The sequence below is a fragment of the Protopterus annectens genome, chromosome 14.part0 (genome assembly GCF_019279795.1).
Source record: "Protopterus annectens isolate FY-2018-M chromosome 14.part0, PAN1.0, whole genome shotgun sequence".
NCBI classification, from domain to species: Eukaryota; Metazoa; Chordata; order Ceratodontiformes; family Protopteridae; genus Protopterus; species Protopterus annectens.
The window spans coordinates 158,268,126-158,283,353 of record NC_056748.1 but is presented as its reverse complement, the minus strand read 5'-3'; the positions used below and the strand labels follow the sequence as shown (position 1 = coordinate 158,283,353).

The following is a 15,228-nucleotide window of genomic DNA, read 5'->3' as shown; positions in this document are numbered from 1 at the left end:
CTGGTGACACAGACATGCAAAGAGCATCTTGCTTGGTGGATCACATCGTCTCAGGTTCACCAAGGCAGGTGCTGTACCTCCGTCCCCGATAGCCACTGTCACCACGGATGCCTCCCTGATCGGGTGGGGGTCATTATCAGGGCAGGATGGTTCATGGGACGTGGCAACCGCTCGAGTACCATCTGCACATAAATGTCCTGGAGATGAGAGCAGTGCTTTTAACGTTGCAAGCCCTCAACGACTTTCTTCCCGTAGGGACAATTGCAGTCCACACAGACAACATGTCTGTAGTTTGGTATATCAACAAACAGGGCGGAACCAAGTCCTACCCCTTGTGTCGAGAAGCGCTCAGACTTTGGCAATGGGCGATCTCCTCTCATCGGTTTCTGGTAGCAACGCATATCCCTGGGAAAACCAACATTATAGCGGACAGATTGAGCAGAGCTATCCTCATGCCTCACGAGTGGTCTCTCAAGCAATCTATACCGGAAGAGATTTTTCTGGAATGGGGTCGTCCATGTTGCGATCTTTTGCTACTCCCCAAAACAGCAAATGTCCAGACCTCTGCAGCCACTTTCCTCTATCAGGCCATCCCCAGAGACGCTCTGACCCAGGATTGGCCCCAGGGACTTCTTTATGCCTTCCCTCCATTTCCTCTGATCCCTCAGGTGATCCAGAAAGCTACCGTTTTGAGAGCCAAATTGATTCTCATTGCCCCTTACTGGCCTCGACAAGTTTGGTTGCCGTTCCTCCATCATCACCTTTTGGTGCAGCCGTGGCATCTGGACCCAGTGCCAGATCTACTGATTCACCAATCCGGTCAGCTGCACCGGTCAATCCCTTCTCTCAACCTCACAGCATGGTTGCTCCACTTCCTTCCTTAGCCAGGCTTCCTTTGATCTCTAACCCTGTTAGAGACATCATAGTAACTTCACTAAAATCCTCTACCAGGAGGATTTACACAAGCAAATGGAAGCGTTTCTCTTATTGGGCTAAGGCCCAAAATATTGATCCTTTTACTGCCCCTGTTCAGGCAGTTCTGGACTTCTTAGCAGAGATTTTTCATGCAGGCTCCTCTTCTTCCACAGTCAGAGTTCAATTGGCTGCTATTTCCAATTTTCATGTCGGGATAGCAGATCATAATATTATGTCCCATAGGCTCTGCAGGGCCTTCTTGAAGGGAATTTTCCTACTAAAACCTCCAATCAGGAATCCTCCTCCTCAGTGGGATCTAAATTTAGTGCTGACATCCTTGATTCTTCCCCTTCGAGCCAGCTGTTTCTTGTTCCCTGAAATATCTTTCTTGGAAAACGTTATTTCTAGTGGCTATTACATCTGCCAGGAGGGTGTCTGAACTTCATGCTCTTTCGGTTCGACCCCCCTATTTGGTTTTTCACAAAGACAGAGTATCTTTGAGAACTAACCCAACCTTTTTACCTAAGGTCGCTTCAAAGAACAATTTGAATCAATCCATTGATCTCCGTATTTTCCTAACTATTCAGACAGAGCTGAACAAAAGCTACATTATCTTGATGTCCATCGTCAACTTAGATATTATTTGGACAGAACAAAAAATTTAGAAAATCTGATCAACTTTTGTTTCCTATGCGGATAATAAAAAAGGCCTTCCTGTTTCTAAAGTGACTTTGTCCAGATGGCTTTCTTCGGTCATCACTGAAATTTATATGCTCAGGGGAAAACAGCTGTGCTCAAAACCTAAAGCACATTCAACTAGGAGTTTAGCTACTTCTACAGCTTTTCAAGCTAGACTTCCTTTGGACACTATTTGTGCAGCGGCCACTTGGGCTACTCCTCACACTTTTGTTTCCCATTACAAATTGGACTTGGCCTCCAGGGACAGAGCCAGTTTTGGCTCTACAGTCCTCAAGAGTTTGTTCCATTGAGCCACCCAGGATAGAGGTGCTAGGGACGCGGTCCCATCAAGCAAGAATGAAGGCGAGATTGACAACTTAACATTAAGAAGTTATGTACCTACCATAACGTTCCATGTTAGTTGTCTTCTCTCGCCTTCTTTCTTGCGACCCTCCCTCCTTCCCCCTGGCCTGGACAGACCTTGTATAAGAAACTATTATGCTAAAGACCATTCAGACCTGGTCCTTTTTCCATCGGTAAGTTTCTTCCTTTGGGAAGTATTTTATGCTTGGTGTTATTGCCCTTTGTCAACAAACGAGATCTGGGTACTTACCGCCTTGCATCATGGGATATGGGGCTGCCTCGAGCTGGTAAAAGTGACTCTCGAGCTTAGCAAGTGCCGAGTCGGAGCCGAGGGATCGGCTCCGAACCCATCAAGCAAGAAAGAAGGCGAGAGAAGACAACTAACATGGAACGTTATGGTAGGTACATAACTTCTTATTTCTCAACTATTAGAGTACAGTTAGCCATTTCTAACTTTCATGTGGGAGTAAATAATTATACCTTGAATTTCTCTAAACTTTTCAAAGCCTTTCTAAGTGGAAACTTTTTACTTAGACCTCCATTAAAGGATCCTAGCCCTCCTTGGGACTTCAGCTTCATACTTCAGGCCTTGACTCATCTTTTTGAACCTTTTGCTAAATCTGGTCTAAAATTTCTGACCTGGAAAAATGTTTTTCTTAGTTGCTATTACATCCGCCAGAAGAGTGTCTGAACTTCAATTCTTTCTATTTAAATTTTCACATGTACAGGGTTTCTCTATGACCAGTCCTTCCTTTTTATCAAAAGTGGTTTCTGAGTCCAGTATTAATCAGGTCATTAATCTCCCAGTATTCTTTCAAAAATTTTCAAACAGAGGTTAGTAATTGTTATATTTGTTGTGTGTGCACATACAGTTATGTTCCTACCTTCACAGAACTATGGATTTAAGAAAGTCCAAGCAATTGTTTGTTTCCTTTTCTGATTCAAAACTAGGCAAACCAGTATCTAAAGTTAGTCTGACCAAATTGTTAACGGATTATATTACCTTTGTTTATCAAAAAATGGGTTTACCTTTGTCAAAACCACCCAAAGTCTACTCCACCAGATCTATGGCAACTTCTCCAACTTTTTTTGTCTAGAACTTCCTTGGATGATATTTGTGCAGCTGCAACTTGGGCTAATCATCATACCTTTATTGCTAATTACAAACTGGATCTGGTCTGTAGGGGAACTGCAGCCTTTGGCTTGGTAGTGCTTCGGAATATCCTTCCTTAGACTCCTCCCGGGATTTACGTAGCTGGGGACTCTGTCCCAACAGCTGAGAAATTAATAAAAACGGACAATGTTAGATTAAAAAGTTATGTACTCATCATAACATTATATCTGTGTTGTCCATTTTCATTCTTTCTCAACTTCCCACCCATCTACCCCCTCCTTTTTCTTTTCCTGGAGAGATTGAAGGGTATCAGAGGAACCTTTCTTTCTTGTTTGAGCTCCAGCTTCTATTCTTATTTTCCACTGTTTTCAGTCATATGGGCTGCAAACTAGATCTGAGGTATGTTAGGTTGGTGGGACATTATGGGTAAAGGGAGGGTTTTTTTTTTTTTTCTTAGCTTGCTTGTTGCTCGGGGGGGGGGGGGGGGTTAATGTCATCCAGGAAGGGTAAATGCCAGTGGGGGAGACAGATTCTCCATAAAGGCTGCCGTGATATGTGTCTTTTTTGCCTACAAGCTTCTCGCAACTATACGACCTGTTCGATTTTTCTGGATTTCAACCTGAAAACCCTTTGTAGTAGGCTTTCCTCCATTTCTTTTACATTGACAACCAGCGTCTTAAGCTTCTTGCTAAAGATGCAATGGAAGCAACATCCCACCCAGAGGTTCATCCATTGGAGAAGAAGAAGGTTAAAAAGTTTAGACTGGAATCTTCTGCTGTCCAGCCTCCACCGGGTGTTTCTCCCAAGGTTGGCAAGAACCCCAAGGCTCACCTGGATTTGTTGTCTGATTTCTGTGCCTCGACCAGGTTGGAGACTGGCAAGGATCCAGCTTGCAGCATGCCCAATGAGGCTTTGTAGGCATTTGTTTTGGCTGTTTAGGGGGAACCACAGTTGGTTATCTCCTAGGGGTGTTCCACAGATTTTAGTTAGGGAAGAGGTTCCTACTACTGTTATTGAAAGCTGTCCGGGGTCAGAGACGTCTAAGTATTCTAGAGCAGACGTTCCTTTGAAGAATAAACAGAAAAATAAACATGTTTCTCATGCTCCTAGGGCTCCTCAGAGTGAGTGTCAGGCTTTTACTCAGGGTTTGTTTAATGACATTAAAACCTTCTCGGGGGTTTCTTTTGCAGCATCCCTTTGGTCTTCTACTCCTCTTAAAAGGCCAAGGGAACAGTACTCCTCTGAGGAGGAGTCTGATTCTGATGAGGAATCTCTTGCTTATTCTTCCCAAATTCCTTCTCCGTTTGACTGTGGGTTAGAGGAAGAGGAATCTAATAGCCCTGATACTCCCTTTGAAGAAATTTCTTTTGGGGACACATTCACCAGGATGATGGATTTTTTAAATGGGATTGTGCTCAAGTCTCTGAAATCCATAAGTGGTACTATGAGTTGCTGCAGATGAAATCTCCAAAACCTTCTGCTGTTCCTCCTGTTTTGGCTGCTTTGTTGCATGCTTTTTCCAATGCCTCTAAAGCTCCTCATTCTTTGCCCCCTGCTCTTAAGGCATCTGATAGGTTTTATAGGGTGTCTGAGGATGTAATTTTTGTGAAAATGTCCTGCTGCTGACCCCTCACTGGTGTGTATAGCCTCTGACAGGCCCTCTCATTTGCTTCCCTTGCCTAACCTTCTGCCTTCTGATAAAGACAGCAGAGCCATGGAACGCTAGGTAAGGTTTACACCTCAGCTACTGAAGCTTTTAGGGAAATAATTATCAGACACGTCCAGTATGTGTTTTCTCTTCTTTCTCAGGCTTGTAAGCTTCTTTCGGATCTCACAGACTCTGAGGGTAAAATTTCTGCTCTTTCTTTGTTAGGGACTTCCTCTCAAGTGGTTTGTCATTCTGTCAAGTGTAGATATGATGCAGCAGATGCCTCTTCTAGGGCTGCTGCTTTTGATTCAGTGATGAGGTATTCTTAGCTTAGACTTCAACCTTTACCTGATGATATCAAGGCTAAGTTGATGGATGCTCCTCTTGATGATCAATTTTTGTTTGGACAAGCAGCTGCTGGTTTTTCAGGATAAGGGGAAGGCCTTACAGCAGCTCAAATGTGTTTGTCTCTCCTGTGCCTAAATTTCAGAGAAATTACCCCAGTAAGCCAGCCTTTGTTTGGAGGCAATCTCGCCCTCCTACGAAGGGCAAAAAGAGTGGCAAGAGGGATCCTCCTACTAAGGCTACTCAAACTTCAAGGACTCAAGAAGTCTTCCTTTCCTGATGAACGAGGTGTTGTATGACTATTCCATTTCTTCCCAGCCACATTCCTCTTTCTCTTCGCCTTTCTCTTCTTGTTTGGGTTCAGATTACTCAGGATTCATGGGTTATGTCCATCATTTGCCAGGGTTACTTCATGGTGTGGAAATCCTGTTTCCCTTTTATGGGTATTTTTCAGCCTCCTTGGGAACAACTTCCTTTTTCCCCCAGAAATTCTTAGAGACCTTTGACTTCCGGGTACTATTCAGGAGGTATTTTGTGTCCCAAAGGGGGAGGGGGTTTTACTCAAGAATGTTTCTAGTTCCCAGGAAAAGAGGGTACTTGGAGACCAATTCTAGACCTCTCTTATCTCAATACTTTTCTGAAAGTGTCTTCCTTTTGAATTTTGTCCCTTCAGACTCTCTTCCTCTTTTGCTCCCTTAGCCCTGTATGGTGTCTCTGGATCTCAGGAATGCATATTTTCATATTTTGATCCATCTTTTCTTCAGGAACTATTTGCATTTCTCTGTTGCTTCTTGGCATTTTCAGTTCTCTGATTTACCCTTTGCCTTTCTGCTGCCCCAAGGGTATTCACCAAATACATTGCTCCTATGATAGCTTTTTGCAGGCTTCAGGGGATCCAGATATGTCCTTACCTGGATGACCTGCTAATTCAGGCATTCTCTCTGGAGATGCTTTTGCAAAATCTTCATTTTGCCATTTCCCTTCTTCAAGGCCTGGGGTTCACACTAAATTTCAAAAAGTCTTCTCCGACTCCTCAGGATTATGTCTTTCTGGGGTACAGGATTCAGACGGTAGCTATGCTGGCATCTCTGCCTCTTCCAAAGGCTTTAACTTTCATTTCTTTCTTTCAGATTCTTCTTCCTCTGGCCTCCATTACAGCTAGAGCTCTGGGTTTCTTGCCATCCACCACTCTGATGCTCCTCTGGCCAAGCTCCACATGAGAAGATTTCAGTGGTTTCTGAAGTAATTGTGGCTCCGACATGCACATTCTCTAGACTTTATAATTCTTCTTCTTCCTTGTCTCAAGGAGGAACTTCAGTGGTTAATCCAGGGCTTTCTTTTCATCTCCCTCTTCCTTTTCAGGAATAGTTCACTGACTCTTCAGATGTGAGATAGGAGCAACTTTTGGCTCGCTAAAGGTACAGGGGGTCTGGTGGCTTTGTCAGCAGAAGGAGCTCATCAGTGTCTAAGAGTTGAGATCTCTTATGCTGGCTCTTCAGAATTTTTGTTTTTTCTCTCCAGGGCCTCTCAAGGTATGCACAGACAATACCACGGTGATGTGGTATATAAACAGGGAAGAACGAAATCTTACTTTCTTTGCCAATTGGCACACTGGTATGGGATCTTGATGTCAAATATCAAGTGAATCTTCAGGCAGTTTACATCCTTTCAGATCAAAACATTATGGTAGACACCCTCAGCAAGTCCTTAACTCAATCCCACAGATGGATGTTTCACAGCGATGTGTTTCTGGACATTGTCCACCAGTGGAGTACTCCAAGTATATCGATTTGACTCCCCTCTGAACAGACAACTTCCTCTATTTTGTGCCAGAGTCTCAAGTCCTCTGATTAATAGGTGAACACCCTTTCTTTTTCTAAGAAGGGGATGTTTCTTTATACATTCCCTCCACTTCCTCTCATTCCAAAAGTCCTGTTCATAATTCAACAGGACGCTCCCAAAATCTTGTTGGTGACTCCCTTTTGGCAGAAATAGCACTGGTTCCCTCTTCTGCATTTCGCCAAGGGCAATCATCATAACTTAATTCACAGGGTGAATCTACTCATCCAAGACAAGGGATCTCACATCCATCTCTACCTGTCTGCTCTTCAGCTGACACAGTGGGTGATAGGTTTTTGATTCCTCATAGACACCTTTTTTTCTTAGGATGTGCTGAAGGTCCTGCTGGAGGCTAGGAAACCTACTACTAGGAAGTCTTACTTATCCAAATGGAAAAGATTTCTATTTGATGTCTTTCTTGTAATCTGAACCCACTTACTGTGGATTTTCCTTTGGTTCTCTCTTATTTGTGGTTTGGCCTATTTTTCTAGTAAGGTCCACTTATCAGCTATCTCTGCAGGTCTGCCTTTATCTCCTCTTTTAGCTTCTAGATTTGAGGCTAAACAGTTTCTTCAAGGTGTCCTTCATTTGAAACCTCCCAGGAAGCCAATTCCTCCTCCCTGGGATCTTAATTTTGTTTTGGAGAAGTTGACTCAGGCTCCCTTTGAGCCTGCTGCTTCTGCTTCCTTGCAGCATTGTTTTTGGAATACAGTTCTTTTGTTGGCTCTTACTTCTGGATGGGCGTCTGAGCTTCTAGCCCCTATGGCTTGTCCTTCTTTTTTGATATTTCGTAAGGACAGAGTGCCCTTGCATACTAATCCTTTTTTCTTGTCCAACATGGTTAGTGAGTTGTCACTTAATCAGTCTATTCATTCACCCACTTTTTTCACCTCTACACAGTCTGCTAGTGAGAGGGGGCTGCGTACTCTGGAAATGCATAAACAACTTTGATTTTATTTTGATAATACTAAGGCTATTAGAAAATCTGATCAGTTTGTTTTCATCCTAGGTCCTTAGGATTAGCAGTATCCATGCAAACTATTTCTTCCTGTATTTCAAAGGCTATTTATTTTAGTTATACCTTTTGTGGTAAGAGCCTTCCTTCTGTCAAGGCTTATTCTACTAGAGCTGTGGCTTCTTCTGGTGCTTTTTTCAAGGGCTTAGATACTATTGCATTTCTTGAAGCAGCTACCTGGACTTCTGTGCTTACTTTAACCAAGCACTACAAGTTAGATGGTATATTCAGAGCTAGAGCTGGTTTCGCTAGGGCCATTCTTCATGGCTTCATAGAGGGCTGTACTTCTCCTTCCTCTTCCCAGGTTTCTTCTTGAGCTTTGGCACTATCCCAAACCATGAATGTAAGGACATAGAACATTTGTGTAAAATCTTATCATAACAGTAGATGTCCTTTCCTTCACTGTTGTAGTATTCACTCCTCCCTCATTCCCCCTTGTCCTGCTCCTTATTCACTCCTCCCTCATTCCCCCTTGTCCTTCTCCTTATTCACTCCCCTCCTTCCTTCTCCTTATTCACTCCCTCCTTCCTCCCCATTGTCCTTCTCCTTATTCACTTCCTCCTTCCTTCCTCCTTGTCCTCCTTATTATTCACATCCTCCCTCCTTCCCCCTTGTCCTTATTCACTCCTTCCCTCCTTCCCCCTTGTCCTTATTCACTCCTTCCCTCCTTCCCCCTTGTCCTTCTCCACTCCTTCCCTCCTTCCCCCTTGTCCTTCTCCTTCTTCACTACCTCCTTCCCCTTGTCCTTCTCCTTATTCACTCCCTCCTTCCTTCCCCCTTGTCCTCCTTCTTATTCATTCCCTCCCTCCTTCCCCCTTGTCCTTCTCCTTATTCACTCCCTCCCTCCCTCCTTCCCCCTTGTCCTTCTACTTATTCACTCCCTCCTTCCTTCCCCCTTGTCCTTCTCCTTATTCACTCCCTCCCTCCTCCCCCTTGTCCATTCACTCCCTCCTTCCCCCTTGTCCTTCTCCTTATTCACTCCCTCCCTCCTTCCCCTTCTACTTATTCACTCCCTCCTTCCTTCCCCCTTGTCCTTCTCCTTATTCACTTCCTCCCTCCTCCCTCTTGTCCTTCTCCTTATTCACTCCCTTCTTCCTTCTTGTCCTTTTCCTTCCTGGATGTACTGATTACGTACTCGGTTTCTTTATACTGGTGTGGAGCAATCAGTTCTGAGGATGGTACATCCGGATGTCAGCTTTATGCCCTACACAATCCGAGGAGCACACGTGTGATGTTTGGTGTACCTTAAAGCTAGAGTCGACTTTGGTATACTGGCCAACATCGGACTTCCACGGCATGGAGTCCCATACATTAAAAATACTACAGCAGTGAAGGAAAGGACATCTACACTGTCAATTTTTACTGGGGATAGTGCCCACAACTCTCCTGGACATGGGCAATAATAACTAAATGCAGTGTTACGTATGGTATTGTTAGGTGGAAATGGCTAGGCTGAAAATGACCTCCGGGTCGATAGCCTAGTAATCTCCTGTGATCCAATACTGTTATGGTAAGATTTTACACAACTGTACTTTCTTGAGACACACAATCTGTCTTCTTTCTGCTGGTACATTTCCTCTGTTCTGGCAGGTAGTTCTGTACTTCTAAATACCATATAGCATTTGGCTAGTGAGTAATTAGAATAACTTATATATATATATATGTGTATATATATATATATATATATATATGTATATGTATATATATATGTATATGTATATATATATATATATATATATATAAGAAAAATTTTGGAGTGAGTTGGATGAAGTGGTGATGACTGTACCCGAGGGTGAGAGAGTGGTGATTGGAGCAGATTTCAATGGGCATGTTGGTGAAGGGAACAGAGGGGATGAGGAAGTGATGGGTAGGTATGGTGTTAAACAAAGGAATGCAGAAGGTCAGATGGTAGTGGATTTTGTGAAAAGGATGGACATGGCTGTGATGAATACGTATTTTAACAAGAGGAAGGAGCATAGGGTGACATACAAGAGTGAAGGAAGATGCACACAGGTGGATTATGTCTTGTGTAGAAAGGTCAGTCTGAAGGAGATTGGAGACTGTAAAGTGGTGGCAGGGGAAAGTGTAGTTAGGCAACATAGGATGGTGGTTTGTAGGATGACATTGGTGATTAAGAAGAGGAGGATGAGTGTGAGGGCAGCACCAAGGATCAAATGGTGGAAATTGAAAAAGGGTAATTGTGAGGTGATGTTCAGGGAAGAGTTAAGACAGGCACTGGGTGGCAGTGAAGAGTTACCGAATAGCTGGGTAACTACAGCAGAGCTAGTAAGAAAAATGGCGTGTGACATCTGGAAAGAGGAAGGAGGACAAGGAGACCTGGTGGTGGAATGAAGAAGTATAGGAGAGTATACAGAGAAAGAGGTTGGCGAAGAAGAAGTGGGATTGTCAAAGAGATGAAGAAAGTAGACAAGAGTATATGGAGATGAGGTGCATGGCAGAGAGAGAGGTGGCGAAGGATAAGGCGTATGAAGAGTTGTATAAAAGGTTGGACACTAAGTAGGGAGAAAAGGACCTGTACCGATTGGCTAGACAGAGGGACAGAGCTAGTAAAGATGTGCAGCAGGTAAGGGTGATAAAGGATAATGAGGGAAACGTACTCACAAGCAAGGAGAGTGTGTTGAGCAGATGGAAAGAGTACTTTGAGGGGTTGATGAATGAAGAGAATGAGAGGGAGAGAAGGTTGGATGATGTGCAGATAGTGAATCATGAAGTGTAGTGGATTAGCAAGGCGGAAGTAAGGATAGCTATGAAGATGATGAACGAAAAGGCTGTTGGTCCAGATGACATACCTGTGGAAGCATGGAGGCGTTTAGGTGAAATGGCAGTGGAGTTTTTTTAACTAGATTGTGTAATGAAATCTTGGAAAGTGAGAGGATGTCTGAGGAATGGAGAAAGTGTTTTGGTACCTATTTTTAAGAATAAGGGTGATGTGTAGAGCTGTAGTAACTACAGAGGGATTAAACTGATCAGTCACAGCATGAAGTTATGGGAAAGAGTAGTGGAAGCTAGGTTAAGAAGTGAGGTGATGATTAGTGATCAGCAGTATGGTTTCATGCCAGGAAAGAGCACTACAGATGCGATGTTTGCTCAGAGTTTTGATGGAGAAGTACAGAGAAGGTCAGAAGGAGTTGCATTGTGTCTTGTGGATTTAGAGAAAGCAATATGACAGGGTGCTTAGAGAGGAGTTGTGGTACTGTATGAGGAAGTCGGGAGTGTCAGAGAAGTATGTAAGAGTGGTACAGGATATGTACGAGGGTAGTGCGACAGCGGTGAGGTCTGCGGTGGGAGTGATGGATGCGTTTAAGGTGGAGGTGGGATTACATCAAGGATCAGCTCTGAGCCCCTTCCTATTTGCAATGGTGATGGACAGGTTGACAGACGAGATCAGACAGGAGTCCCCGTGGACTCTGATGTTTGCAGATGACATTGTGATCTGTAGTGAGAGTAGGGAACAGGTGGAGGAGACCCTGGAGAGGTGGAGATATGCTCTAGAGAGGAGGAATGAAGGTCAGCAAGACTAAGACAGAATATGTGTGTGTGAATGAGAGGGAGGATGGAGGAATGGTGAGGATGCAGGGAGTAGAGGTGGCAAAGGTGGATGAGTTTAAGTACTTGGGATCAACAGTTCAGAGTAATGGTGAGTGTGGAAGAGAGGTGAAGAAGAGAATACAGACAGGATGGAGTGGGTGGAGAAGAGTATCAGGAGTGATTTGTGACAGACGAGTACCATTAAGAGTGAAAGGGAAGGTCTACAAGAGGTTAGTGAGACCAGCTATGTTATATGGGTTGGAGACAGTGGCATTGACAAAATGGCAGGAGTCAGAGCTTGAAGTGGCAGAGCTGAAGATGTTAAGATTTGCACTGGGTGTGACGAGGATGGACAGGATTAGGAATAAGTATGTTGGAGGGTCAGCCCAGGTTGGTAGGTTTGGAGACAGTCAGAGAGGCAAGATTACGTTGGTTTGGACATGTGCTGAGAAGGGATGCAGAGTATATTGGGAAAAAGATGCTAAGGATGAAGCTGCCAGGTAACAGGAAAAGAGGAAGGCCTACGATAAGGTTTATGGATGTGGTGAGAGAGGACATGCAGGTGGTTGGTGTGACAGAAGAAGATGCAGAGGACAGGAAGAAATGGAAACAGTTGATCTGCTGTGGCGACCCCTAACGGGAGCAGCCGAAAGAATAAGATATATATATATATATATATATAATAGAGAGAGAGATGTATAGAAATATATATATATATATATATATATATATATATATATATATATATATATATATATATATATATATATATATATATATATATATATATATATATATATATATATTTATGGGTCAGAAACCCTCAGCTGAGGCCCACGGAGAAAAGCTTCAGCAGTTACAATAAAAGGCAGAAAATAGTTGAACATACATAATCAAAGACAAATCATAAAATTATACATAGTTGTAAGCTACTTACTAGGTGGAAGAGAAATGAAACTCAAACTAAGAAGACAAGTGTAGAACATAGCATTCAACTTTTTTTTTTTTTTTTTACTAGTCAGCATTATAGCCCCTACAGGTACCACTGAACACCCTACACAACCAGTTAGCTGTTATGTTTATCCCCCCACTCAGTTCACAGTAAGTATATTCTTTTGATTCATTTGCAAGCTAACAGACTTCCTGTATATCTGAATCATAGCAATGGTGTGATATGAAATTCAAACTAAAAATACATAATGTTATGTTGTCTTAGCTCGCCTTAATCCTTACTGGGTGGGTTTGGAGCCAATCTTCAGCTCCGACTCGGCCGAATACACTAGCTCGAAGTCTCTAACTTGGCTTGTGGCAGAATAGGCATCCCATCATGCAGTGGTGTAATTCCCCAGATCTCTTTTGCCGCTTTGAGTTCGGATGCTCTCTTCTTGGCCGTGGCTAAGTTTAAAGATTCATATTTTTGCTATATATTTAGGATTAATAATAGTTTAGATAGTTGTTCTTCTGTAGTTTGGGTGCTGTAGTTGCGAGTGCAATTTAATCTTGCTACTGTGTGGTTGCTTGTCGGCCGTCGTTAGTCGCAAGGCCATTTCTAATTTTTCCCATCAGTTTTTTGTAGCGGTGTAGTTAGTGGTTACTGTAGAATAGTTAGTCTGTGTATATTTCCTTATCTGCATATATTAGCTCATTTTAGAGAGCTAAATACCTGCATATCTTAGAGGATTTGTCTTTTGTTTCCCTTTTTGTAAGTCTACTAGGTCCATTTGTGTTGAGGGCGTAGTGCCCGTTTAACTTGGAGGGCGGGCAGAGCTGTTCCTGTGTTTCCCTTTTTTCAGTAGATGTGCTTTATTATAATAGTGTTTGGTAGAATATTAACCTTTGTGTGTGTTAGTTTTTTTATATAAAGGTATAGTTAGTGTTTACTTCCTTTTTGGTATTAGTGGTGTTCCTTCTTCTTAAGTCTAAGGAAAGCAGAAAGAAGGAACCTAAGTAATCTGGCTTTAAAAAGTGCCAAATATGTGCACATAAAATGTCAATAACTGATGGGCATAATATTTGTTTTTACTGTTTGGGGGGCATTCACCTCCAAGAGGCGTGTACATTCTGTCATTCTTTCAGCTGCTGTGTATTACAGGAAAGAACAAGTTAATTCTCAAGGGACTCCTGAAACCTTCCTTTGATGAAGCTCTACAAAGTACTTCTTCAAGTAAGTCCTCTTCCACTAAAAGTGACAAGCCTGCAAAAAGACCAATGTTAAGTTGTCAATCTCGCCTTCATTCTTGCTTGATGGGTTCGGAGCCGATCCTCGGCTCCGACTCGGCACTTGCTAAGCTCGAGAGTCACTTTTACCAGCTCGAGGCAGCCCCATATCCCATGATGCAAGGCGGTAAGTATTCAGATCTCGTTTGCCGCTTCGCTGATGAGGTCCTCCTTTTACCAGCTCCTGGTAAGTGAATTATTACTTTACTTTTTTAGCCCCTTTTTACTAAAAAAACTTAAATTATTAGTTTTAACTTAATTTTAATTCCTTTCTGACAGAAAATTTCCCTGTCTCCTCTAAACTTTTAGTCAGACTAAAACCCATCCCATCCCCCCCCTGTTAGGGTGTGTGTGTGTGTCTGTTAGTGATACCTTTTGGTATATCTAATTTTATTTCTTGGACTGGTGTGTGTGTGTGTGTTTTACACCATGTCTAAAGAAAGGGTCTCAGGCTTTAAGAAGTGTGACTCGTGCTGTCAGAAGATGTCTCTGACAGACGGTCACACTTCTTGCCTGTACTGTCTGGGGCCTCTTCACCTGCAGGACTCCTGTGCTATATGTCATTCTTTTAGCCAGAGAGTCCTGCAGGAAAGAAGAAATAAACTGATTTTGAGTGGCCTTCTTAAGCCGGAGGGCTCTCCGGCTAAGTCGGCCCCATCTAAGACTTCTAAGTCTTCCAAGGCCCAGGCTTCTGTGTCCAAGCCTGTGGCCTCGGCTCCGACTCATTCAGAGTCGAGATCGGCTCCGGCTGGAGCCGATTCTGGGTTACCTAAACCTTCGGCACCGATGGCTATCGGTGCCAACTCTGGTTCGACCACTTAGGTGTCGGCTCCGATCGGTTCCGACCACCATGTGGCCCAGGCATCGGTGTCGGCTCCGATCAGCTCCGACACCCTTACATTTATGGCCGTATCGGCTCCGGCTGGAGCCGATACATCGAAGCTACCTGTCGGTGCCAATAAGTTGTCTGCTCCGACAGTTTCAGTAGTTTCATCGGCTCCGATGGTTCCTTCGAGGAAGAGGTCTACGTCCCCTTCCTTGGAGCCGATACTTTCGGCTCCGGCTTCGCCTCTCCTCTCGGAGCGGAGCCATCGGAGCCGATCTTCAAGGTCATCCAGGCTTTCTGACCATGATTTGGAGAGAGTGGTCAGTAGACTACTAAAGTCACAGGCACTGGCCCAAATGCTACATAGTCCGTCTCAGCAGACGACTATTAGTCCACACCCCATTGCAGTTCCTCCTTCGACTCTACCCCAGAGTTTGGAGTTGGAGTCTTTGGGAATAGTTTCTGCTACGGCTGAGGGACAGATACCCCCTTCTGCTCCTTCAGCCTCTACTCTTATCTCCTCTTTGAGACCTTCCTTAGAGGGATTCGGTGGCGGGCTTCCTGGTCTCCTCCGAGGGGTGAGTGGCATCGGACCCTTGTCTGACCCGCTCTTCCCCTTGGAGCCTCGGCCTTGGTGAGTTCGGCTCCGACATCTGCCTCGGAGCCTTCCTTTTCGGTGGGTCCTGGAGGTTCCTAGCTCTTGAGCGGGTTCTCTCGGA

General features: G+C 43.9%; 1 protein-coding gene across 1 annotated transcript in view; it reads left to right on the top strand.

Annotated features, from left to right (window-relative positions):
* Nucleotides 1-15,228, top strand: part of TDRD1 (tudor domain containing 1) — a 2,513,511-nt gene that overhangs the window by 2,265,155 nt on the left and 233,128 nt on the right. The gene's annotated exons all lie outside the window — the stretch shown is intronic.